Here is a 27,548-nt window from a genome sequence, read left to right as displayed (position 1 = left end):
TTCTAATTGCTGCTGCACTGCATGCTGCGCTCTCCAGAGGTGATGTTCTAAAGTGATCAATTATTTTTTGCTGAACAATTTGGGCTTCCTTTCAGGAATCAGCAATTGGGCTATTTTTCTGCAGTAAATCGCATATGCTGTTCAAAGCACAATTTCGCTTAAACTCTGCTCGGCCTTTTTGACACTCGTTCATTCATCGCAACCAGCGTTTGCAGAATTCAACGTCCTTCTCATGTCTTCTGACAGCGAAGGTCGCTGGCTCATTAGTTGTCTCTTCTCAATTGATTTTCACTGGCATGCTCTCCATCTGGAGAGTCCGTCCGAACATTTCCTCTCGGTGAAGCTTGCAGCAGCCAATTAATCCAACGCCCCAAACTTGTTTGTATTACAGGGGCAACTCGAGGCACTCATGTGTCAGAAGAACATCGGAGGTAGAACACAGAACATCACAGTACAAGTTCTTTCCGTGCTGCGGTGCCGACGTTTCAACTTCGTCCAAGATCGATTAAACTCTTCCGTCTCACATAGCCCTCCATTATTTCATACATGTCCATTTCTAAGAGTCCCTCAAATATCCCTAATATATCTGCTTCTCCCCAACATCATTGTCACCGCGTTCCACGCTCCCAGCACTACCGCTGGCATCCCCATCCTTTATTTTCCTACAATCTCCTTGAAATTATGCCCTGTCGTCTTGACCTTTTCGGAGCAGGAATTTAAAAAATGTATCTGGCTGTTAGCTGTATATATAACTCTTTCCATCGTCTACGCCTCTATCCAGTCATTTCTCGCATCTCTTCGCTCCAAAGAGAAAAATTCCTCGTTTTCTCTCAAACTGTCCTCATCATACATGTGCTATTGGAGGCAGCATCTCTCTCGACACACAATAATGCTTCCATATCATTCCTATAATGAGACAAACAGACTCGAACACAATACACCATGTGTTCCAAGCATATTTTGTTTGTTTTGTAACATTGCCTTGCAGACACTGAACTGGAAGATGCCCAACCCTTACATAAAATTTCGGGGGTAGCACCAAGCACAAGTCACTGGGTATGCACATTAGCATTGCTTTTTGCGACAATGTACTGCCCTTGTCGCTTCGAAAGGCATGTGTTATTTTATTTTCTGACGTCTTTGACTGAAATCTCACCTTACTAATGCAATAAACACAAAATGGGCAGGGCCGTTAGTCACCCCAAGAGTATTATACCGATTATTGACATGACGTCTCATTTAATTATGGCCTAAGTGTCATTTATATCCCACCAACACCACACACCAAATAAAAACCCTTCATTCAGTAATGGACCAAGGTTCCGAGAGTTAATATTGCTTACAACTCCACATGAAGAGAGATTACGAATATTCGCCGCCACTCTTCCTTCTAAAATGGAAGATATCTCATTCAGAGCGATTTCAACTTTCTCTCCATATCTCCTCCAAGGGAAATGAAACCTCACCTTGCAAGTTCCTGCCAGAAATGTACTTTAGGCTCGGAGATGGTTAACTCCTCCTTCATGTGATCGAAAGAGTCTATCCAATAACCGTAAAGAAGTACATAGTCCCAAAAGACAGACAGACAGTCATACTTTATTGATCCCGAGGGTAATTGGGTTTCTTTACAGTCGCACCAACATCGAATAGTGTAGAAATATAGCAATATAAAACCATAAATAATTAAATAATGATAGGTAAATTATGCCAATAAAACCATAAATAATTAAGTATTAATAGGTAAATTATGCTTCAGATACTTCACCGCATTTCCACTAGGAAATGTGTTTGCCTGTTCTTAACTTGCCTTTCAGTCAATGATCTCTCCTCAGTCCAGGGAAAAGAAGTGGCTATCTATCCTGCCCACACCACCCATAATTATTTAAATTACAAGAATGATAATCTCCGCCTCCTACACGCCAGTGGAAACAATCCAGCCTATTCAATCTCATTAGAACTGAACACCCTGAAGAATATCTTCCGCACACTACCTAATAAGTTCTATAGTGTGGTAGAGAGAATTACACATAATGTGGCGTGTCTCTCAAAAATAAATGTTTCTACAGATAAAGGTATAAAATTATCTCCACATACTATTTACACGTGGTTTTGTGCTCCTGTGATGTACTCTAAGAACATTCACACTAAGAAAGTAAAAACATTTCTAAGTATGTATCCTGAAAAAAAAATCTTGTTTTAATTGGGTAATACAGTAAGTTGAAATTTCACCAGGAACCTCATATTAATGCAACTTGACGGCATAGAATTAAAAGTTAAAGAACAGTATAGTAAATTGGGTTATTGGGGAGCATTTAACCGAGAATTGCTGGGGGTGGGAACCGAACTGAAGTGATGGAGGAAAAGGAGGTTGGCTCACAAATTGAAGAAGCTTGGAGACAGTGCGGAAGGGAGGATAGGCAGGCGATAAGAAATGCGAGGAGTATTATAATTAACGTTGATGAGCTTAGAGTATGGATCTGCACTTGGAGCTATGATGTTGCGGCCATTACAGAGACTTGGATGGTGCAGGAACAGGAACGGCTACTTCAAGTTCCAGGCTTTAGATGATTCAGAAAGAGTAGGGAGGGAGGCAAAAGAGATGGGGGCATGGTACTGTTGATCAGGGATAGTGTCACGGCTGCAGAAAATGAGGAAGTCATGGAGGGGTAGTCTAAGGAGTCTCTGTGGTGGGTGTAACGTACCCTGTGACCGAGTTACCAAACCAACAGAAATGGAATAATACGTTGGAGTCTGGTGGTACTGTAACTAAGAGTGTTTATTAGTAAACTAAATAATACAGTACTATAAAATGCAAATATATATATATATAACAAGTTAGCAATGATATATACAGAAGTGTGGAAATATAAATCAAAACCAGGCTCTATCGAGGTCTAGGGGTAAATGAATAGTCTTAAGATGATGCAGAGTTCAGTTCAGTTCAGTTTAAGTCAAGGTAGCTGCTGTGGCACCGTTGGGGGGGGGGGAGAGAGGAGAGAGAGAGAGAGAGAGAGAGAGAGAGAGAGAGAGAGAGAGAGAGAGAGAGAGAGAGAGAGAGAGAGAGAGAGAGAGAGAGAGAGAGTTGAGCAGTTGAAGCAGGCAAACCTTCCGTTGTCTTCTTGTTCTGTTGTGCTGCTGTTGTGCTGTTGTGGTCACCGACTGTGACCCCTCCGTTCCCGGCTAGACCGTTCTTCAGTGGTGCGCTTGTCACCCAGGCGAGGGTGGACACACGCACAAACAAGCCCCCACCGGCCTGCCTTGACACACTGTGAGCCTCTGATCGATTCCTTCGAATCGATCCTCCGAGCCTCCACCTTCCTGTGGGTGCACAATGCTCTGTCAGTGTCAGGTGGTGTGTCTGCCAGTGTCTCAGCAGACTTGCCTTTTATCTCCCCTGCCGGGGTACCAGCCATCCATCAGCTGACCATGTCCATGTCCATCAAACTGGGCAACTCCTTGCTGTCTCAGCAAGAATGTTAATGTGCAAAGAAGAGTGTCCTTGTAACAACGGTAAATAATCAGTGAAGAATACATAATACTAAATTATGTGTGTGTCTCTCCCTCTTCTGCTTTGGGCACCGCCCCCCTTCTTCTCTCTGTAACACTTACCCAACAGGCTGGTATATGTCTAGGGGAAAAAGAGATCCAGCCACACACCAACCCACCTCCCGTACACGCAGGTGCTGTGAGGATCGCGTTTATGCATCGCGCCCGCCAACAGTATCAAACCCACAACAAATACCGGTATGAAATACACTTTAAAGAGTTTACTAAAATTAAAAGAGTATTAGGCAATACAATATATATATATATACAAGAAAAAAACAAAAGGCGTCAACTTATCAAAGTTCAGTCAGTTTAGTGCACTCGGTGAGGCTCATCCAGCGAACCATTCGACTCCTCGTTGGTCGTCCTCCTGAAACTCCCACTTCGGACTCCCCGGTGGTCGTCCGAGCGCACGTCCTCCTTCCTCGGCGTCTCCTTCCCGACTCCCCTCACACCCCAAGCCCGCGCAACCCCTCCCCCAAGTTCCCAGCCTCACAAAACACAATAACATTCCCCATTGATTAACAAATAAATACAATTACCATATCAGCCATTCTAAAGCGAAACAACGGCAAGAGAAACTTTTAACAGACAAAGAAGCATTCCTACTCGTAACAAACCAAAGAAGCCCTTTTTAGTAACATACACAGGACATTGTACATCTCTCTCTCTCATTAGCAGCACAGTGTCCAAAAGCCAGACTCATTCTCCAGACACTTTAAAGTGGTTGTCCACAGAAAATATGAACCGTAGGGGTACATAACAGGAGACGTTCGTAATAGTAAGACGTCAATAACTCTACTGGATGTTTTTAAAAGAGCACCCAATAGTAACAGGGACATCGAGGAGCAGATAGGGAGACAGATTTTGGAAAGGAGTAACAATAACAGGGTTGTTGTGGTGGGGGATTTTACTTCCCCAAACATTGATTGGCATCTCCCAAGAGTGAGGGATTTAGATGGGGTGGAGTTTGTATGTATGTTCAGGAAGGTTACTTGACACAATATGTAGAATAGCTTACAACAGGAGAGGCTGCACTTGATCTGGTATTGGGAAATGGACCTGGTTAGATGTCAAGCCTTTCAGTTGGAGAGCATTTTGGCAATAGTGATGACAGTTCTATCTCCTTTGCCATAGCATTGGCTAGGGAAAGGGACAGACAAGATAGGGAAACGTTTAATTGGAGTATGCGGAAATATGAGGCTATCAGGCAGTAACTAGGAAACATAAATTGGAAACAGATGTTTTCAGGAAAACGTACATAAGAAATGTAGCGAATGTTCAGAGTATATTTCCGTGTGGTACTGAATAGGTACATTCCAATGAGACAGGAAAAGGATGATAGGGTAGAGGAACCGTGGTGTACAAAGGCTATTGTAAATCTAGTTGAAAAGAAAATAAGAGCATCCGAAAGTTAAAAAAAAAAAGGTGTGATAGAGATCTGGAAGATTATAAGTCTATTTGGAAGGAGCTTAAGAATGAAATTAGAAGAGCTAGAAGAGGCCATGCCGGACAGGAGTGAGGAGAACCCCAAGGTATTCTGCAAGTATGTAAAGAGCACGAGGATAAGACATGAGAGAATAAGGCCAATCAAGTGTCACAGTGGAAAAGTGTTTATGGAAGCGCAGGAGATAGCAGAGGTACTTAATGAATAACTTTCTTCATTACTCAGTACAGAAAACGATCCTGGCGTTTGTAGGGTCGACTTGCAGCGGACTGAAAAGCTTGAGCACGTAGATATTAACGAAAAGGATTTGCTGGAGTTTTTGGAAAGCATCAAGTTGGATAGGTCACGGGGTCCAGACGGGTGTACCCCAGGCTAATGTGCAAAGAGAGGAGGAGATTACTGAGCCTCTGGAAATGATCTTTGCATCATCACTGAAGACGGGAGAGACTGGGAGGATTCGAGTGTTTCGGATCTTGTTCCCTTATTCAAGAAAGGGAGTCGAGATAGCCTAGGAAATTATAGAACAGTGATTGTTACTTCAGTGATTGCCAAGCTGATGCAGAAGATCTTGAGACGCAGGATTTATGAACATTTGGAGAGGCATAATATTTATAGGATAGACAGCATGGCTTTGTCAAAGGCAGGTCGAGCCTTACGAGCCTGTTTGAATTTTTTGAAGATGTGACTAAACACACTGATGAAGGTAAAGCCGTAGATGTACTGTATATGGATTTTAGCAAGGCATTTGATAATGTACCCTATCTGAGACTTATTGAGATAGTAAGAGAAGCATGAGATCCAAGTGCACAATGCTTTGTGGATCCAGAATTGGCTTGCTCACGGAAGGCAACGATTGGTTGTAGACGGTTCATGTTCTGCTTGGAGGCCGGTGACCAGTGGTGTGCCTCAGAGATCTGTTCAGGGACCCCTACTCATGTGATTTTTATAAATGACTTGGATGAGGAAGTGGAGGGATGGGTTAGTAAATTTGCTGCTGACACAAAGGTTAGGTGTGTTCTGGATAGTGTGGAGGGCTGTCAAAGGTTACAGCGGGACATTGACAGAATGCAAAACTGGGCTGAGAAGTGGCAGATGGAGTGACAGAATATACCATTAATGGTAAGACTCTTGGCAGTGTGGATGATCAGAGGGATCTTGGAGTCCGTGGCACTGTGTTTAAGAGCCGAGAGGTAATGTTGCAGCTATATAGGACTCCATTAGAACGCACTTGGAGTACTGTGTTTAGTTATGGTCTCCTCACTACAGGAATAACCTGGAAACCATAGCAAGGGTGCAGAGGATAGTTGCAAGATGGTGCCTGGATAGGGGAGCATGCCTTATGAGAATAGGTTGAGTGAACTCGGTCTTTTCTCCTTGGAGTGACGGCGGATGAAAGTTGACCTGATAGACGTGTACAAGATAATGAGAGGCAATGATCGTGTGGATATTCAGAGGCTTTTTCCCCCCCAGCGCTGAAATGGCTTGCACGAGAGGGTCTAGTTTAAAGGTGTTTGGAAGTAGGTATAGAAGAGATGTCAGGGGTATTTTTTTTTTTTTACGCAGAGCGTGGTGAGTGCATGGAATGCGCTGCCAACAGCAGTGGTGCAGTCGGAACCGATAGGACTCCTGGGTGGGTATATTCTGGGACTCCTGGGCTCCGGGGTGGTATATGGAACTGAGAAAAATCGAGGGCTATGGGTAAGCCTAGCTAGTTCTAAGGTAAAGATGTGTTCGGCATAGCTTTCTGGGCCAAAGGGCCTGTGTTGTGCTGTAGGTCTTCTTTATTTCTTTGGTTCTAATCATCTGGTCTGAGCAAAGAGGTGTTTACCGTGCCACAGGTACAACGTGCAAACTCCGTATTGTGATTCCTTGGCAACTTTTGGCCAGACAACCATCTTTCGATACCCGCAATGCTTCTGGCTTCATTGTCAAGAGCCATATATTTCTGCCCTGGAATCAACTACTGACGGAGCGGTCACCCACTTAAATTCTACTTTCTATTTCCGGTGCATGTCCTCCTCTACTGACGTGATGAGGCCACACTCAGGTATTCATCAGGTATTACATTTGGGTCGCCATCACCCCGATGACAGGAACATCGATTTACTGAACATCTTGTAATACCCCACCCCCTTCACTATTACCAGACTTGTTTCCTTCTCTTACCTGATCTCCTTACCTCCCTCTGGTGCTCCCCTCCCTTCCCTTTTATAGTCGCTTACCGTCTCCTATCACATTCCCTCTTTTCTGGCCCTTTATCTCTTTCACCCATCAACTTCCTAGCTCTTTACGTCATCACTCCCCGTTCTCCATCGCAATGGAGAAAATCATTCACAGTTTCCCTTTTGCCAAAATACCGTATACGTATAGCTTGATTGTAGACACCTGGTTGTCTGAAAACGGTGGAGGATGTGCAAAATCCTACGGACAGTATGCAAATTTGATACGGCGCGTGTTTTCACCTGTTTAGTGACTACGCCTTATACATCTCAAACTCGGGATATCGACGCCATCGCATGTAGTATTATGGCTCCCTCCGCCCACTCTGTGAACCACAATTGCACGTTTATCCTCTTCATTGACAGCAATTAATAAAGCATGTAGTTATCTGCTTCTTTTGCTATCTTCGCTTCTGAAAATACTCGGAAGACTGCAGCTGACTACGACGGGAACACACTTCTGAATAACCAAGTTTGAAGCCAATATATATCTTAAAGATACATACGTCGTAATTAACAAGCTGAGCCTAATGCATCTTTTACACTGGGAAAACTATGACACACATACACGAGACCTCACATCTCCGGATGACCCTGTAATATCAGATACGGGATGGACGTCGGTGTATTGTTTCAGATGTCATGAAAGTTCTGATGCACACGGCTCACCTAGCTGAGTATAAAAATATGTGTAGACCAACTGATTGAAATTTTAAAGTCATTGGCAACTTTTCGTTTCTGATGAATAAAATTCACCTCTGCTTAGAAAAATCATCTGTTCTTCCGTAGCCCAAGAACAGCATGGTACGTTCCCTTAGATTTTACATTCTGTTAGTGTTTAAACCTACCATAATGGAGTTCTTCAGAATAGAAATTGGAATCTGAATCATGTTTAATACAACTGGCATACATAGTGAAATCTGTTGTTTTGCGTTACAACGTATTTGCAATACATTAAAATGAAAAGTATAAATTAAATAACTAGACCAAAATACAGCAAAAATGAAGAATAAAAGTGCGGTGCTGTGTATGCGTTTGCCAGCCATTCATAAGTCAGAAGGCAGTGGGGAAGAAGCTATGCCTCATTCCTGATGGAGGGTCTCGGCCCGAAACGAAGGCTACTCTTTTCTCACGGATGCTGCCTTACCTGCTGAGTTCTTCCAGCGTTGTGTACGTATTCTATGCCCAAAATGTTGGGTGTGAATCTTCAGAATCCTGTAGCTCCTCCTTGACTGCTGCAATGAGTCGCGGGTATATTCTGTGTGGGCTTTAGTGATGGATATCGCCTTTCTGAGGGATCCCTTTTTGACTGTGCTCTCCAGTCTGTGGAGTCTAGTGCCCATTAAAGAGATGGCGAAATTTAGTAAGTTAATTACAAAGAGTATCTTTTGTTTCTCTGCTCTGGAATATCTGGACAACAAGAATGGATAGAGCTGGCTGCTGTTCACTGAATAAAGCTCGGCATTCATCAATGTCATCAACCGGAGTCATATAATCAATTTCCAAGGACCATTGCTATGTGCCGGCCACTGCAAATGAATCATTGACTTTCTCTTCAACATATCACAATCAGAATCAGATTCAGAATCTGAATCCGGTTTATTGTCGGTGATATGTGACGTGAAATTTGTTAACTTAGCAGTATCAGTTCAGTGACATACATCATATAGAACAGAAAAATAATCAACCAATCAATCAATCAATCAATCAATCAATAAATAAATAAATAAATAGATAGATAAATAGTTAAATGAATGAATTTACAGTATACATATACTGAATAGATTAAAATTGTGCAAAAGCAGAAATAATTGTTTATAATAAAAGTGAAGTAGTGCCCACGGGTTCAATGTCCATTTTAGAATCGGATGGCAGAGGGGAAGAAGCTGTTCTTGAATCGCTGAGCGTCTGCCTTCTGTATCTCCTAGCTGATGGTCACTGTGAGAAAACGTTATGCCCTGGGTGCTGGAGGTCCTTAATAATGGACGTTGCCTTTCTCAGACAACACTACTTGAAGATGTCATTGGTACATTGCAGGCTAGTAAGCGAGATGGAGACAACTAAATTTACAAGTCTCTGCAGCTTTCTTCGGTCCTGTGCAGTAGCTAACCCCCCATCCCCCATGCATACCAGATTGTTGCAGCCTGCCCGAATGCTCTCCACGCTGCATCTGTCGACGTTATTGAGTGCATTTGTTGATAGACCAATTCTCCTCAACTCCTAATGAAGTATAGACACTATCTTGCCTTCCTTATAACTGCATTGATATGTTGGGAACAGTTTAGATCCCCAGAGATCTTGAAAGCTAGGAGCTTGAAACTGCTCAGCTTGTCCACTTCCGACCCTTCTATACGAATTGGTATGTGTTCCTTCGTCTTAAGCTTCCTGAAGTACACAATCATTTCTTTCGTCTTACTGACGTTGAATGACTATTTGTTGCTGCAGCACCGCTACAGTGGTTGGGTTATCACACTCCTGTACGCCATCTCGTCACCAGCTGAGATTCTAACAACAGTGGTTGTATCGTCAACAAATTTATAGATGGTATTTGAGCTATGCCTATCTACACAGTCATGTGTATATAGAGAGTTAAGCAGTGGGCTAAGCACGCAGTCCTGAGGTGCGCCAGTGTTTATCATCAGCCAGGAGGATATGTTATCACCAATCCGCACAAATTGTGGTCTTCCAGTCAGGAAGTCGAAGATCCAATTGCAAAGGGCGGTAAAGAGGCCCACGTTCTGTAACTTCCCAATCACAATTGTGAGAATGAAGGTGTTAAATGCTGAGATATATTCAACGACCATCACCTTGACATAGGTGCTTGTGTAGTCCACCTGGACAACACAAACAGGCCGTGTGAAGAGCCATTGAGAATACATCTGCCCTTGATCTATTATGGCGATAGGCATATTGCAATGTGTTCAGGTTCTTGTTGAGGCAGGAGTTCATCTAATCATGACAAACCATTCAAAGCATTTCATCACTGTAGATGTGAGTGCTACCGACTGATAATCATTAAGGCAGCTAACATTATTCTTCTTAGGCACTGGTTTAATTGTTGCCATTTTGAAGCGAGTGGGAACTTCCGGCCGTAGCAGTAAGAGGTTGAAAATGTCCTTGACTATTCCACGCCCCCCCCCCCCCCCCAGTTGGTTGGCACAAATTTTTAGAGCCTTATCAGCTTCTCCAAAGGGACCTTTGCCTAGCGTGGGTGATGAGAAGATGTTGAGTTCATCAAGTAGTGATGCATCGCTGTCATTCATGCTATTAGGTTTCGCTTTGTAGAAAGTAATATCTTACCAACCCTGCCAGAGTTGTCGTTACATCTGATGTTGCCTCCAACCTCGTTTGAAATTGTCTCTTCTCCCTTGCAATAGCCCTCCAAAAATCATCACTGGTTTTCTGGTACGGACATGAGTCACCAGACTTAATTGCCTCTAAGACATCCACACAGGTTTTAATGAAGTCGATAACAAGTGGAGCGTCCAGATTCGACGATGAATCCTTGAATACAGTCCAGTCCACCGATTCAAATCAGACATATTACCGCTTCTGTGGTTCTCTTATCCATACCTTCGTGGTCCTCATTACTGATGTTGCCGTCTTCGGTCTCTACCTATATTCTGAGAGTAGAAGTATAGGCAGGTGCTCAGACTTCCCGAAATGAGGGCGTGGAATATCATGACAGGCGTTCTTTATGGATATGTAACAGTGGTCCAGTGTGTTGTATCCTATCTTTAAGAATTTTCTCTAGAGGTACAACATTAGGCACCCGCCACTCTAGCAGGACGTCGCCTGTGCATAGAGGACAAGACGATTCTGCTCAAATTGAATAGAAATTAATTGAATTGACTTTATTACCTACATTCTTCACGGACGTGACGAATAAACATCTTTACATTACGTCGTCTGAACTTTCAATGTGCATTTTATTGTAATTTGTAACAAATACAATGTACAACAGCAAATTATATGTACAAGAGTATCCAATTCGATTCAATATAAATTCTGATCTCCTGCTCCTCCATATCATTTTCCTTGTTAAGTACTGAGGCTACCTGCTAATTAAATACCTCACACACATTCTCCACATTCAAGCAAATGTTCCAGTCTCTGTCCTTGAGTGGTCCTCCTAGTTATGTACCATCTTGCTCTAGAGATATGTGTAGAATGCCTTGTCAGAATTTTTTGTGGATCCTGCTGTTTTCCCTGTCTCGTATTTAGTTCTTTTCTCTGTTCTTTATACTCCTTACGTGCTCTGATTCATCCTATCTTCCAATGTTTTACATATACTGTAGCTCCTTTATCGTCTTGACTAAATTATTAAATTCATCATCCCTCCGGACACCTAGTTTTCCATCCCTGTCCTTCTTTCTAAAAGTAAATTGTGCTCTGTAAAATTGCTTTTTAAGAACCGACCACATGCTAGGTGTGGACTTGCCAAAAGAAACACAATTCTAAATTAACTTGTATTAGTTTCTGCTTAATGCCGCTAAACTATTCTTACTCCATTTTAACACTCCACTGCAAGGACCATACCTATCCATACCTATATCTATCCTGGGAAGTTCTGGAGCTGTTGGCACTGCTCCCTAATTGCTGACCCTATGAAAGCTCAGTCACCTGGCCAGGTCATTGCCAGGTTCAGTACAATTCCCGACTGAGACACAGAGCCGGCCACAGTGCCACTACCTTGCCTGCTGTGTACTGATCTGTCATCCGCCAGCAGTGTCCAAAGAATTACGTGTTTTACTGTGGGAAATGACCACATGGAAACCTTTCACTGACTTCTTAATCCCTTTGCCTCTTCTATTGGCTAAAAATCTCTGTCAGAGCCTGTACTCTGGCCACCTCTTCTATAGTCCGATATATAATGTTTTTTGCCTCCTGAATTATCCTGATTACATTCAACTCCAGCTACAACCCGTCAACCGGAGCTGAAGATGGGTGCATTTCCCGCACATGTAGTCAACAGGGAAGAAGTCAGGCATCGTTAGCTCCCATATTTAACAGTAGTCATTATCCTGACTACTCACCAACAAAGAAATCTTACCTCTTCCAATATGTGTCTTCGCCTGTTCTCACTGAAGCCTATTAAATTGAAGGTTTTCCATTCTGTTGCTGACACACTCGACAATGGCTGCTCCGCCTGACTCTACAGCCTTTTCCTGGATATGAAATCTGCAGATTTTGAAAATTGACACTGAGGAACTTGAAACTGCTCACTCTCTCCACTTCTGATCGCTCTATCCAGAATGGCATGTGTTCCTTCGTCTTAACCTTCCGCAAGTCCACAATCATTTATTTTGTCTTACTGACGCTGAGTGCTTTTTGGTTGCTGCAGCACCACTCCACTGATAGCCATATCGCACTCCTGTACGCCCTCTCGTCACCACCTGTGATTCTACCAACAGTGGTTGCATCGTCAGCAAAGTTATAGACGGTATTTGAGCTATGCCTATCCAAACAGTCATGTGTATATAGAGAGTAGAACAGTGGGCTAAGCACATACCCTGAGGTGCGCCAGTGTTGATTGTCAGCGAGGATATGTTATCACTAATCCGCACAGATTGTGGTCTCCCAGTTAGGAAATTGAGGACTTATTGTAGAGTCAGGTATAGAGCCCCAGGTTCTGTAACTTTTCGATCAGGATTATGCAAAGGATGGTATTAAGTGCTGAGCTATAGTCGAAAGCAGCATCCTGACATCCGTGCTTGTGTTGTCCAGGTGGTCTAAAGCTGAGTGCAGAGCCATTGAAATTGCATCCGCCGTTGACATATTGTGGTGATAGGCAAATTGCAATGAATTCAAGTCCTTGCTGAGGCAGGAGTTCATTCTAGTCATGACCAAACTCTCAAAGCATTTATCACCGTCAATGTGAGTGATACCAGGCGATATTCATTAAGGCAGCTCACATTATTTTACTTAGGCAGTGGTATAATTGTTGCCGTTTTGAAGCAAGTGGGAACTTCCGCCCGTAGTAGTGAGAGGTTGAAAATGTCCCTGAACACCCCCGCCAGTTGGTTGGCACAGGTTTTCAGAACCTTACGAGGTACTCCATCGGAACCTTCCGCATTGTGAAGGTACACTCTCTTCAAATACAGCCCAGCATCAACCTCTGAGATAGAAATCGCAGGGTCATCAGGTGCAGCATGGATCTTCACAGCTGTAGCTGTATTCTCCCTTTCAAAGCGAGCATCGAAGAAGTTGAGTTCATCTGGTAGTGAAGCCATTCGTGCTTCGTTTTGTAGGAAGTAACGTCTTGCAAATCCTGCCAGAGTTGCTGTGCATCCGATGTCGCCGCCAACCTCGTTCGAAATTGTCTCATCCTCCTTGAAATAGCCCTCCGCAAATTATACCTGGTTTTCTCGTGTAGGCCTGGATCGCCAGATTTGAATGCCACAGATCTAGCCGTCACCAGGCGACGTACCGCCTGGTTCATCCACGGATTTTGGTTTGGGAATGTAATCCTTTGTAAGCACACACCTATCCACACAGGTTTTAATCAAGTCGGTAGCAACTGCAGCATGCTCTTCCAGGTTAGTAAGGTGAATCCCTGAATACAGTCCAGTTCACCGATTCAAATCACTGCTGGAGGCGCTCCTGTGCTTCCCTTGTCCATACCTTCTTGGTCCTCACTACTGGTACTGCAGTCTTCAGTCTCTGCCTATGCTCAGGGAATAGAAGTACAGCCAGGTGATCAGACTTCCCGAAGTGTGGGCGTGGAATAGCACGGTATGAATTCTTGATAGTGGTGTAGCAATGGTCCACTGTGTTGTTTCCTCCGGTATTGCAAGAGATCTGTTGATGGTGATTGCTAAGTGGTTTTTGTTCAGATTATGGTGAAGGCGTTAGGGTGCGCTGTTTCGTGCATTACTCAGATCATCGAAAGCTTTCTTCAGATTGGCCTGAGGTGGAATGTATACTGCTACCGAAATGACCGTGAAGAACTCAGTGGTAGGTGAAAATGACTGATAGATATTCCAGGTCTGGTGAGGAGAATTGGGACAGCACTGATATATTTGTGCACCAGAGACTCGATACATCTATCCTGACGGTGTTTAATAAACACGTCAATCTGAATCGTTGCATCCGGTACGGAAGGGGTTAAAGAACCTTCAGTGAAACGTAGGTCACACGCGGTCCTAATGTCCCTCTGATTCAGCACCCTCGCTCTGAGATAATCGATTTTATTCATCAGAGACTGCACGTTTGCCAGCAAGATAGTCGGCACAGGGAGTTTAAAACCCAGTTATCTTAAACGCACGTGTAACCTCGTTCTGCACCCGCGTTTCCTCCGAGGTATCCGACCACAATCGGTGCTGTTTCTGTCACTTTTAAACTTCATTACGACATCTTGTTGACTGTACTGACCATGGACGCAGTTGTGCTTTTTAGCTGTATCAGGGTGAAACGGGAATTTATAAACGTGTCCATTGAGACTACTGCTGCCATTCGAGACACGCCAAGGTGCCCCGGATTGCTAAAAGGATTGCTATAAATATTTCCTCCCGGAGCATCGTCAACTCAGGCGCAGCACAGGACTGAATGCTCAGCCCTCTGACCGTTGATGTACAACGGTCGCTATGTAGCCACAGAAATATTGTCACATCCAGTTTCACCGGCGACAACATTGTTGTTCGACAAATAACCGACGGTAATCCCGCAGCATAAGTAAGAGAGATAAATACCATGATTGAGTGAAGCAGTAACATTATCCTCTCGTTCAACATCAAAGCTAAAGAGGTCTGACTAGTTGTTTCAGGAACAGATACTTCAATGCGAATGCACAAGAATGTAAAGTGTCTTAGATTACAGAGGAGTAATCTCTATACATCACGGGAACATCCTCCGCCCTTTTGGTAGTCTGTGCAGTGGCTCATGAAGGCAACTTCCATGACTTCTTCTTGCAGCTATGATCAGCCATGAATTAAAGAATATTTTAATACTCAAACCATTACATTGCGAATTCCTGAAAGCAAGTCTTTCGAATGTAGAGTCATTTTGCATGGTATGAGTGCGGTATTCATTGCTGGTTCTGGTATCTGTTAGTTGTGGGTAATAACTGTTTCTGTCTCTAGTGGAATCGGGCCTAAGACTACTGTAATTTGACAAAGATTGAGAAGACATGGCGAATCAAGGAGAAGTAAGAACGTAAAGGCGCTGTTGTTCTTTGATTGCACGTTGGTCTGAAGTCAGAATCTCTAACCTGGTGCCTACAAATTTAAAGGTACTGACGTTCTACACCGATTCGCTAACTAGAACTGGGTCATGGATTCCTGCCTTCCTCTTCTTGTACTCAATAGTTAGCTCTTCCTCTTTGTTGAGGTTCAGTGAGAGGTATTTTGCTGTAACACCATTCAACGAGATTTTCAGTCTGGTTTCCACAGTATATACCGATTCGTCACAACAAGATTGACGAGCAGCTCGTTCCCTTGAGCACTAAGAAAATAAAACTATTAGCTTTGAGTGCATTTTATATGTGTTTTATTTTCGCATAATTTATGGTTATTTTGCTTATCTTGTAAATGCTGTGTGTCACATGAGATGCGCCTATCATTCTGCAGTACAAGTGCAAACACCCCATAGGCGGAGAACGAAAGCAGAGACTTAGGTGAAGACGTGTTTATAGCGAGAAGTATCATGCAGAAAGTGCCACAGGGAGTAAGCAGTTAAACGGCCTGCTCACTCCGTTCTAAATCATTTACATATATTTTCTGGAAGCATTTTACCGCTCCAATCAGCAATGCCGCTTTTCACGACTCACTTCCATGATTTGACGTAGTAAAGAGGAAGTGCGGCTCAGTCTCTGAATGTTAGAGAGGCAGGCGTTGTTGTCTCGGGATGGCGCAGCTACAACTCACCTTGTTCGCTCTTTTTGTCTTCCTAACGGCTGGTGAGTGTTTCTCTTTCGGATCTTTATTTGTCAGAGATGCAAAACATTGGGGGCGGGGGTCTTCCACGAAAGCATATTGACTTAATTAATTTAAGAAAACATAGATACTGTTAGTTTTGTCTTTTTACGTCACAAATTTCAAAATATGAATGTCTCCTCGCAGGCCAATCGCGGGAATTCATTATCCACCGAGAAACCAGCCAAATAAATGTTGCCGTCGGGGACAATACGTTACTTTCCCTTGGGCCGTTAGTTAACGTGAGCAGTGCAACTTGGTATTTCGGAGAACAAGTTATCGGCACCTGGATTAAAAACCGGCAGGCATGTACAAATGAAAACGTTTCACATGTACTAGTGTTTCTGAACGGATCCCTCCTACTAAACTCGGTGGAAGTTTCGGATCGCGGCGAGTATCGTGTGGTCATGAACCTAAACGATGGCAGTCAAAAAAATATGAACATCACTCTGGAGGTATCGGGTAAGTATGGCACCATTGATACACCTATAGAATTCAGATCCACTGCTTTTTATCGGCCGATGTTGAAAGGATAAGTTATGTTGAATTAGTTCAGCTGATCGCCTCATAATACGGGCTGGTGCTGTTGAATCTTCCTGAAGGGGAAGATTCAGTCTTTCTTAAGCATCATATCATTCAAAGTGAGGTTCTAACGTGGATATCAAGAACACCATAAGATATATGAGCACAATGACCCATCGGGTCTGCACCGCCATTTCATCATGGCTAATCTATTTTCCCTGCCAGCCCCAATCTCCTGCCTTTTATCCGTATTCCTTCATGCCATGAATAATCAAGAATCGATCACCCTCTACCTTAAACATAGCCAATACTTGCACTTCGAATCCGCCAGTGGCAAAGAATTCCGCAAATTTACTACACACTGGCTAAAAAAATTCCTCCTCATCTCCGTTCGAAAGGGACGCCCCACTATTCTGAGGCTGGGTCGTCTGGCCTTACAGTATTTCAATATTTCAATGACGTCGTCCTTTATGCTTTTGAGTTCTAGTGACTACAGACAGAAAGGGCAAAGAAGAGGCAGGCGGAATACTGTGTCGCGAAAAAATGGTGACGGTAATTGGTGGAATTAGTGCGGCATGGCCATTTCACTGGGCTAATTAATATATTGAATACTAATATATTAATATATTGGAGAAGCTTGAATCATTCCCCAGGAGCAAAGACTGTGATACTTCACCCAAGAATTGGTCATTCCGTCTAATTATAAGGGGAAAAAAAAACAAGTTGGTATTGAGTGGGGTGGATGTGAGATGCCATTGTATTTTGTTCAACAGTGAAGCAGCTTCTAAGACGAAATGGTCTCTTCTAGAACCTCTGTCACTCCGTGCTTCACCTATACTTGAAAAAAGTGTACAAACGAATTCACTAGTAGTAGCGTGTATAGGGAGAAGTGTACGCAAATAGTATTCCCTTAGAACAGCAAGAAGGCTTTACATAAATATTGGTCTTTATGTGCTTTCCACTCTATCCTAGGTCCTACTTCGAGATTGCAGATGGATAATCAAAGAAAACTTGGCAACTATGAAGACCTTATGAACACTGGGCCCAGAAAGGGTGATTTATCTGATTGGAAATTCTCGTGTGGAGATGGTGAGAAGGGGACTTCAATAATAACATTAGTATTGTGGAAACCTGGTCCCGATTGTTGAATGTTGTATGTGTTAGAAATGTGTCAGTATTGTGAAAGTAAGTAATACAATGCCTAAAAGTTTATAAAAGTTATGGAACTTTGGAAGTGACACAGAAAAAAAAAAGATTTTACACATAGCGAACATCTGGATCAATATATGAAATGGCCGGCCGAGTTGGAAGGAAGATAATTACCTGTCAGTTTATCTATTTTGTAATATAATATTGAATTATACACTTTTACATGGCGTTTGCAACAGAATGAGATCCATATATATTGGACCTCCAAGGCGACTAATTCTACAGCAATGGAAAATTTATATTTTGGACATACGAAGTGGATAAAGCTGTGACCATCAAACCGAGGAGAGAGTTTAGCTTGGTGTAAAAGTGAGAAAGGGATACATTTATGACTGTTTAAAGGTTGTTGTTGATGATTAGCGCGACCTTGGTGTCCATGAACTTAAATCAAAGAAAAGAGACCTGCAGGTTGTTCAAACATTTGAAAACAAATAATTAAACTTAGCAGTAGCAATCTCAGCATACAATCCCATGACCTGTATTGCATCAGGTTCTGCTGTCACAGAGGAGAATTTCCATTTTGTAGAACACTGTTGAGACTGTGATTGGAATCATGCGAGCGAAGGAAAGAATCCCACACGTTAGAAAGAGAAGAAGGGAAGAGTAAAATGTGATCAATGACAGGCATGGGCCTGGTTGGCTCAAATGTCTGCTTCTCATTTTTATAGAGGACGTACAGGGACCACCTACTGATAGGACCTGGTACGTTAGGTTTGGAGAGGTTTACTTGCAGAAGTTGAGAGATGATGAACTGAAATCGACAACGTGATTCCTGTCGTGTGTACCAGCGGGACTTGAGGTCCTGTAGTGTGAAGTCTAGACCCATGTAAAATTCTTCATGTACATATATGTTGACTTTGTAGCCGAACTGCAGCTGATCTTAACAAATTTAACCTGTCGATTTGAGAAACGAGGTGATCACAATTTCAAAGACTTTATTATGAGAGTTGTGCGTGCAGCCAGCCTGTGGTCGTTGCTTGCAGTGATTTTTGATTTTTATAGGGGATAGAATAATAATAGATTTGTTGGAACCATGCAGAGTTAACTATGAAAAAATGGCTGTGAAAATTGGAAATTGCTGATTAAAGCAGTGCTTAACAGTGACGGAGATCCAGAATCAGTACCAACAGCGGTCTTGATATTTTACCAAGCTTTCTCAGCTCCTGAACTTTGACAATAGTGTTGGACTTTGGTGATGGCCTGGCTAAATGGGCACAAGAGGGATCTTTGGAATGTCATCTATGATTCAAATCTGCAGTGCAACTTATTTTTCCGGTTTCAGAGGTAGAATATGCCTTCTTTTTGTAGTAGACAAAGAACTGAAGATATTTCCGGACTGAGTAACCGTCATTTGCAGAAAACCGGTTTTTCAGTTTTACTGAATGTTGGTGATGGTAGTTCTGATTTCCTTCTCCAACTTATCCGTGGTGTTTTGAGCCAGCTATTTATCTCTACTTCTGATTGTCTCAGCCTCAGACAAAAGGGAGGCTCCTGTTTTAAATAACATGTTTTAAAGTAAAATGGTGTAATTTTTTTTAAAAAAAACAACAACCTTTCGCTCAATGTCCACTTCCGATGCAGAAAACCAGCGCTCCAAGAGCTAGCAACCATTGGAGGATCAAAGTTGGAGAGGGTCAGTAACTTTAAACTGCGTAATGAGATTATCTCAGCGGATCCAACCTGGATCCACCATATAAATATAATTGCGAAGAAAGTACGACAGCACCTGTACGCCCTCGGCAGGCTGAGGATATTTGTCATGCCATTAAAAAGCATGGCTAAATTATATAGAAAAAATACTGACTGGCAGCATTAAAACCCGGTTTGCAAACTCCAATGCTTTTGAGATGAAGATCCTATAGAAGGCAAATGATTCATCGCAGCAGAAAACATGTAAAACCTTCCCAACCATTGAGCACATGTACATGAAACGTTGTTAAATCAAAGCAGCAGCCATCATCAAAGATACTCACTACCCAGCCATGCTCTTTTTTTCTCTCGCTGCTGCCTTCACATAGAAGACACAGCTGACTCAGTACTCCCACCACCAAAGTCAAGAACAGTTATTTCGCCTCAACCACCAGGATCTTGAAAGAAAGGATTTCCAATCATTAGTTTCAGGACTCTGCTCTTAATATTTCATTCTCTTTAATTACTGCTATTTACTTAAATCTGCAGTTGCAAAGTTTGATCTTCTTGACCGTGTTTACAATTACTGTTCTCTAGATTTTATATGTATGCCTGCAGAAAACGGATCCATGGTTGTGTGTGGTGACGGTTATGAACTCTGATGATATATTTTACTTTGACTTTGTGTAAAATCGCATTTGACCATTTGACAATAACAAATGTTTTTGTTTTAGTTCCTGTAACCAAATCAGAACGCGTTTTGGAAGGTAGGCGGTGGGACATTCCTGCAAAAGTGACGTAGGCATATTGCGGAAAAGAATAAAGGGGTTTTCAATTGAGGAATACACCTCCGATGTTAGCTTCATAAATCAGATTAGAAACATACAAACATAAAAAGATACGAAATCTACAGCACGATAGAGGCACTTCGACCCATAAAGCTGTGCCAAACATGCCCTTACCGTAGAAATTACCCAGGGTTACAGCTAGCCCTCTATTTCTCTAAGCTCCATGTACCTATCTAGGAGTCTCTTAAAAGACCCTATCGTATCAGCCTCCACCACCGTTGCTGGCAACCCATTCCACACACTCACCACTCTCTGCGTAAAAATCTTAACCCGACATCTCCTCTGTATCTGCTTCCAAGAACCTTAACCCTATGCCCTTTCCTGCTAGCCATTTCAGCCCTGAGAAAAAGCCTCTGACTATCCACATGATCAATAACTCTCATTATCTTCTGCACCTCTTTCAGGTCTTCTCTCTTTCATCGAAGCTCCAAGAAAAAAGAAAGCCGGTTTCACTGAAACTTTTCTCATAAACCACGCTCCCCAATCCAAGCAACATCCTTGTAAATCTCCTCTGCAACCTTTTCATCGTTTCCACATCTTTCCTGTAGTGAGGCGACCAGAATTGAGCACACTACTCCAAGTAGGGGATTGTCTCACTGGTTTATAATTCCCAGGGCAATCTCTACTGCCTTTCTTGAATAAGAAAACAACATCGGCAAACCTCCAATACTGCAGAACCTCAAATGCGAAGATCACCGCCAGGAGCTTCAGTTATCTCCTCGCTCGCCTCCCACAGTAGCCTGTGATACATCTCATCAGGTACCGCTGACTAAACCAACTTAATGTTATCCAAAAGCTCCAGCACATCCTCTTCCTTAATATCTACATGCTCAAGCTTTTCAGTCCCCTACGTCATCCCTATAATCGTCAAGATCCTTTTCCGTAGTGAATACTGAAACAAAGTATTCATTAAGTTTCTCTGCTATTTCCTCTGGCTCCATACACACTTTTCCACTATAACACTTGATTGGTCTTATTCGCTCACGTCTTATCCTCTTGCTCTTTACATATTTGTAGAATGCTTTGGGGTTTTCCTTAATCCTCTCCGCCAAGGCCTTCTCACGACTTCTTCTGGCTCTCCTAATTTATTCTTCAGCTCCCTCATGCTAGCCTTATAATTTCTAGATCTCTATCATTACCTAGTTTTTTTAAACTTTTCATAAGCTCTTATTTTCTTCTTCACTAGATTTACAACAGCCATTGAACACCACGGGTCCTGCAATCTACCATCCTATCCCTGGTTCATTGGAATGTACCTATGCAGAAGCCCACGCAAATATCCCCAAATAATTTGCCACATTCCTTCTGTGTGTTTCCCTGAAAACATCTGTTTACAATTTATGCTTCTAAGTTCCTATCTGGTAGCCTCATATTTCCCCTTACACCAATTAAACGTTTCCCTAACTTTCTTGTTCCTATCCCTCTCCAACGTTATGGTAAAGGAGATAGGATTGTGATCACTATCTCAAAAATGCTGTCCATCTGAGAGATCTGACACCTGACCAGGTTCATTTCCCAATACCAGCTCAAGTACAGCCGCTCCTCTTGTAGACCTTTCTACATATTGTGTCAAGAAACCTTCCTGAACACACCTAACACACTCCACCCCATCTAACCCCCTCACCCTATGGAGATGCCAATTAATATTTGGGAAATTAAATTCTCCCACACAACAACCCTGTTATTCTTATTCATTTACAGAATCTGCCTCACTACCTGCTCGTCGATGCCCCGTTACTATTCGGTGGTCTATTAATAACACTCAGTAGAGTTATCGACTCATTGCTGTTCCTACCTTCCACCCACAGATACTACGTAGACATCCTCCTTCCAATAACCTCTGTTAAACAACTGCCAGGACTTTGCCCAAAATTGAGCAATAACGCAGCAAACATCGCTGCCCCTAGTCTTATCCCAGAGTTCAAGGGGACTGTCTATTATCGGGAGGGCGTTGGTAGAGGACCCAAAAGCAAGACACAGACAATCAACTACCTGGAACAGGACTAGGCGTGAGAAGGCAGCAAGGAAAGTGGGGAAGAAAGGACACTGGACATGACACCGGCCCTGGACGAGACAAGGACTCCAGGCCTGGGCTAGTACCTGACTAGGATAGGGAACCAGGACATGGAACTGGGAACTAGAAGGCTAAGCTTGGACACCGAGCCAGAAACTAAACAGGGACCCAGAACCTGGGTCTTGAATCGGGCTCAGACCCCAGAACTAGGCGAGGACATGACGAGGTTACAGGGCGAGGAGAGGCACAGGGCGGGACGAGAGACTCTGGAACGGGACAAGGGAACCCCAACACAGGTCGAGGTAATCCCAACACCGGGCTGGACCTACCTAGCGAAGTCGAGGACACAGAGAGGCAGTTCCCCACGCTAGGTAGCGGCAAAACAGCCGGACCTACCTAGCGAAGGCGTGGACATGGCGACGCTGTTCCCAACGCGGCAAAACGGCCGGACCTACCTAGCCAAGGCGTGGACACAGACAGACAGTTCCAATGAAGGCGAAGCTGCAGACACAAGCAGAGGCGAGGCGAGGACAGGCGAGGCCAGGCCCGGCAAGGCTCGAGGCAGAGGCCAGGCCAGGCCAGGCAAGGCTCCAGGCAAGGCTCCAGGCAGAGGCGAAGCCAGGCCAGGCAAGGCTCCAGGCAGAATAAGGAACATGGACCGGACTGTGATCCGAAATGCGGATTTCTCGGACCAGACCATGACAGTACCCCCCGCTCTATAGGAGCCTGCTGGCGATCCAAAAGGTTTCGCCAGACTATAGACAATACGGTGGGAGGGGGGGGGGCATACAATAGGAGAGAACTCCAGGATAGCGAGAGATGTCTGTGTCGCTGGGTCCAAGTCAGTCTGGATTGTTCTGTCATCAGGAGGGCGTGGGAGTGGACCCAAAGGCAAGTCACAGACACTCAACTACGTGGAACAGGACTAGGCGGGAGAGGGCAGCAAGGAAAGTGGGGAAGAAAAGACATTGGACATGACACCACCGGCCCCGGACGAGTCAAGGACTCCGGGCCTCGGCTAGGACCTGACTACGATAGGGAACCAGGATATGGAACTGGGAACCAGGAGCCTGAACTTGGACTCCGAGCCAGAGAGTGGACAAGGACCCAGAACTAGGCGAGAACATGACGAGGTTACAGGACGAGGAGAGGCACAGGAGGGGACGAGAGACTCCCGAACGGGACAAGGGAACGCCAGCACAGGACGAGGGAATCCCAGCACCGGGCTGGGCAAGGTACTCCTATACTGGGCGAGGCACATGGACATGACGAGAACTCAGAACCTTGGTCGAGGAAGAGACAACAGGACTGGACGTGAGACTCTTGTACAGGACAAGGGGAATCCCAGCAGAGGACGAGGACGAGGGAATCCCAGCACCGGGATAGTCAAGGTACTCCTGTGCTGGGCGAGTCACATGGACATGACGAGAACACAGAGCCGACGCAGAGAGGAACATGGAACACCAATCTGGACCCCTCATTGGGTACAGGACGTAGGGCCGGGACTCATAACACAGACCCCTGAACACGACTAGACAGAGATCAACGCTAGGTAGCGGCAAACGGCCGGACCTACCTAACGAAGGCGTGGACACAGTCAGACAGTTCCAAAAAAGGTGAGACTCCAGACACAGGCAAAGCGAGGCAAGGATTCAGACGCAAGAAAAGCGAGGCAAGGCTCCAGATTCAGCTGACTCAACAGAATCTGGGGAAAATGGGAAACACTGGAATAAGGAACATGGAGCAGACCATGAACTGGTATGCGGATTTCACGGACCGGATCATGACACTGTCAGCTCAGTGTACCTCAATACCCAGTAGACCATGGAAGCTAGGGTGGAATATTTGTCTTCCCTCATAAAACAATCGGTGACGGTGAGGGAGAATTCTCTTTAGGTACTGATAAGAATTTCTATTTAATTAGATTTGCGACAGATAGAGCAAGCATTGGATATAAATAGTCCAGGTATTGACGAGCGTAAACTTCTTTCCCAGAATCATACTAATTCACCGGCTCACTTGTTCTGAGCCTGGTCCAACATTTCTTAAATGTCCCTGAGCATGCGGCATGAATGCAGGTCAATGCAGGTTATATGCAGATTGTAAGTAGATCCAGGAATTGTGTAATCCTGGCTGGATATTGATGGCATATCACTGTTTGTCGAATTTGCAAGAGCACATCCCATGATTATGTAATCGGGAGAGGATCTTTGATCACGCCTATCCCTTTTTCTGTCTCCTGTCCATGACGTTTTCAACTTCCAGTCAAATATCGTTTTCTTTTCCCATGAACAACGTGCTATACAGTAAACCTAACGGTAGGTCACAAGCGAAGATAACCAGATATTATCCGAGATTATTTTTAATTCCATGATTTTCATTGTTCATTTAAAATTTTGTTCCCAAATAGATCAGCAGTCCTTTATTTTCCCTCCATTTAAAATAGAAATAAATTAAAACCAGGTAAGATTCAAAAACAAATTAGAATTGAAATTGAAACTACATCATGCATTGTTATATTCCATAGGGATTTATTGCATGGTTTCCTCATCTTCACCTTCAAAAAGAGGAGTATCCTATGGAAAGGAATTTGCGATTGCCATTGTTGCAGTGTGGCGCTTATGGCTGGATTAATTGCCTATTTTGATTATGGCAAACAGGTAAGTACTTTTCATTGACCCTCTTCTTGCATATCCATTCTAATCCCCAAGTTCTACTGTCTAAAGTAATGTAGAATAAATTGCGTTTCCTTTAATTTCAGCTGATAGGGTTCGTGTTTCTGCAGAACAGTTCACCATGTGCCGTGTACATGTTGCGTTCTCACTCCATTATGCTATTTGTCTGCTCGTTAAATTTAAGTTTCATTTATTCAGTCATACATGAATACACAGGAATGCAGCTAAACGAAACATCGTTACACCGGAATCAAAGTGCAAAACACAATGCCAGCGATTATTATCAGTACTGTAAGAGATCTGTAAGAGAAGTATAGCGTAAAAAGATAGCAGTATAATGCTGTGACACGAAACTATATAGTGAAGATTACCGAGTCCATGCATGTTGCAGGAATCAGCAGTCCAGAATAATTCTGTTTATCTTCCACTGAGTGAACACCAGAGACATCACCTATTAACTGCATGAGGCAGCGACGTTGACCCCTCTCACCTGGACGGCTGAGAACAGGCAACAACGCGACTCGAAGATAGTCCTCGCTACGGCAGAGGCCCCGCACCACCTCCCCACCCCCATCATCAGTCCTTCCAAAATAAGAGTGAGCCGGACTTTCATCATTCCACATCATCACTGTTCAACAAGGTCTTGCTATCATAAAAAAAAGAAGCGGCTAAGGCTCGCTGTTAGACTGCACATCAACTTCCCGCATCGACTCTGGTGCCTCGTTGTAGCAGGCAGCACTATGTCCAGCTCCTTCAGTTTGGGCAACGAACGCACTGACGCGATAGATCTGATGTACTTTAGTCAAGTCAAGTGAAATCAAGTCGCTTTTATTGACATTTCGACCATAATTCATAATGTCTAGCAGGGTGCTAAAAACTGATTTATAAAAGAGAATATTAACTTGGGTTGGCCATATAAAACCGGCTACATTCGGCAGCTCCGTCCACCTTACCGAAAAATGACCGCTGCATCATAGCTGTTGCCGGGTGGCAAACAAGGTGCGTCACACATTTTATGGAGCCATGGAGGCAAAGACAAGAAAACAGGTTCTACAACAGAACTGGTCCACGCCGACCAGGATTCACAACTAAGTCATGCTCGTAGGGCACGACCTGCCATTGACAAAGCCATGATGACTATTCCCAATCATATTATGTCTCTCCAGATCCCTCAGGATCCTTTCTATCAATTTACCAACCACTGAAGTAAGACGCATTGCTCTATAATTTCCTGTGCTACCTCTACTCCCTTTCTTGAATAAGGGAACAGCATCCACAGCCCTCCAATCCTCTGGAACCTCTCCCGTCTCTATTGATCATGCAAAGATTATCGCCGGAGGCTCAGCAATCTCCTCCCTCGCCTCCCACAGTAGCCTAGGGTACATCTCGTCTAGTCCCGATGACTTATCCAACTTAATGCTTTCCAAAACTTCAGCACACACTCTTTCTTAATATATACATGCTCAAGTTTTTCAGTCCGCTGTATGTCATCCCTACAATCGTCAAACTTCTTTACTGTAGTGAATACTGCAGTAACGTATTCATTAAATAGCTCCGCTATTTCCTCCGGTTAAATTGTCCACTGTCACACTGGATTGGTCCTATTCTCTCACATCTTATCCTCTTGCTCTTCACATGCTTGTAGAATGCCTTGGCGTTTTCCTCAATCATGCCCGCCAACACCTTTTAATTGCCCGTTTTGGCTCTCCTAATTTCATTCTTAAGCTCCGTCCTGTGAGCCTTATTGTCTTCTAGATCACTATCGTTACCTAGTTTTTTGAACCTTTCGTAAGCTTTTCTTTTCTTCTTGACTAGATTTTCAACAGCCTTTTACACACCACGGATCCTGTACCCTACCATCCTTTCCCTGTCTCATTGGAAAGTACCTACGCAGAACTCCACTCAAATATCTCCTGAATACTTGCCACATTTCTGCCGTACATTTCCCTGGAACATCTGTTCCCAAAGTATGCTTCAAATCCCTAATAAAGACTTAAGTTACGATCTTATTACTCAGAGTGCCCTCTAATAGTTAGGCTCGATTGACTATCCGGTAGATGTTGTTTTGTTTTGTTTTTTTTTTTGCTGACATTGTAATGTTACCATTAACTAACTTCAGTCTTTCTGCCCATCATCCATTTCCATTCGGCTAAGTATTGCAATAACTGATTTACACGTCGAACCTGCACAACATTGGGAGGAACACTGGAGAAATCGAGGACTGCCACGTTGCACAGAAGACTGTGTTGACTCCACAAATTATTCAGGGCGGAACAAGGACTGCGTTCAAGAGCTGGAACAAGTGCTGGAACTTATTAACTCTGTGTTCACCATACATGGAACTTTGCGTTCAGTTTCATTCCCCTTATAATATGTACGATATTAAAGCTTTAGGGAGGGCACAGAAAAGACTTACCTTTATGAAATCTGGATCAGGGAAGATGGATAATGATGAAAGCTTGAGTGTTGCTCTAGTTTGAGCGATGGAAGTGCAGAAGAGACTTGATAGAGGTCTATAAGAGGCATA

The sequence above is a fragment of the Hemitrygon akajei genome, chromosome 1, assembly GCF_048418815.1.
Source record: "Hemitrygon akajei chromosome 1, sHemAka1.3, whole genome shotgun sequence".
NCBI classification, from domain to species: domain Eukaryota; kingdom Metazoa; phylum Chordata; class Chondrichthyes; order Myliobatiformes; family Dasyatidae; genus Hemitrygon; species Hemitrygon akajei.
The sequence above is the reverse complement of the archived record's forward strand: the minus strand, read 5'-3'. Positions refer to the sequence as shown.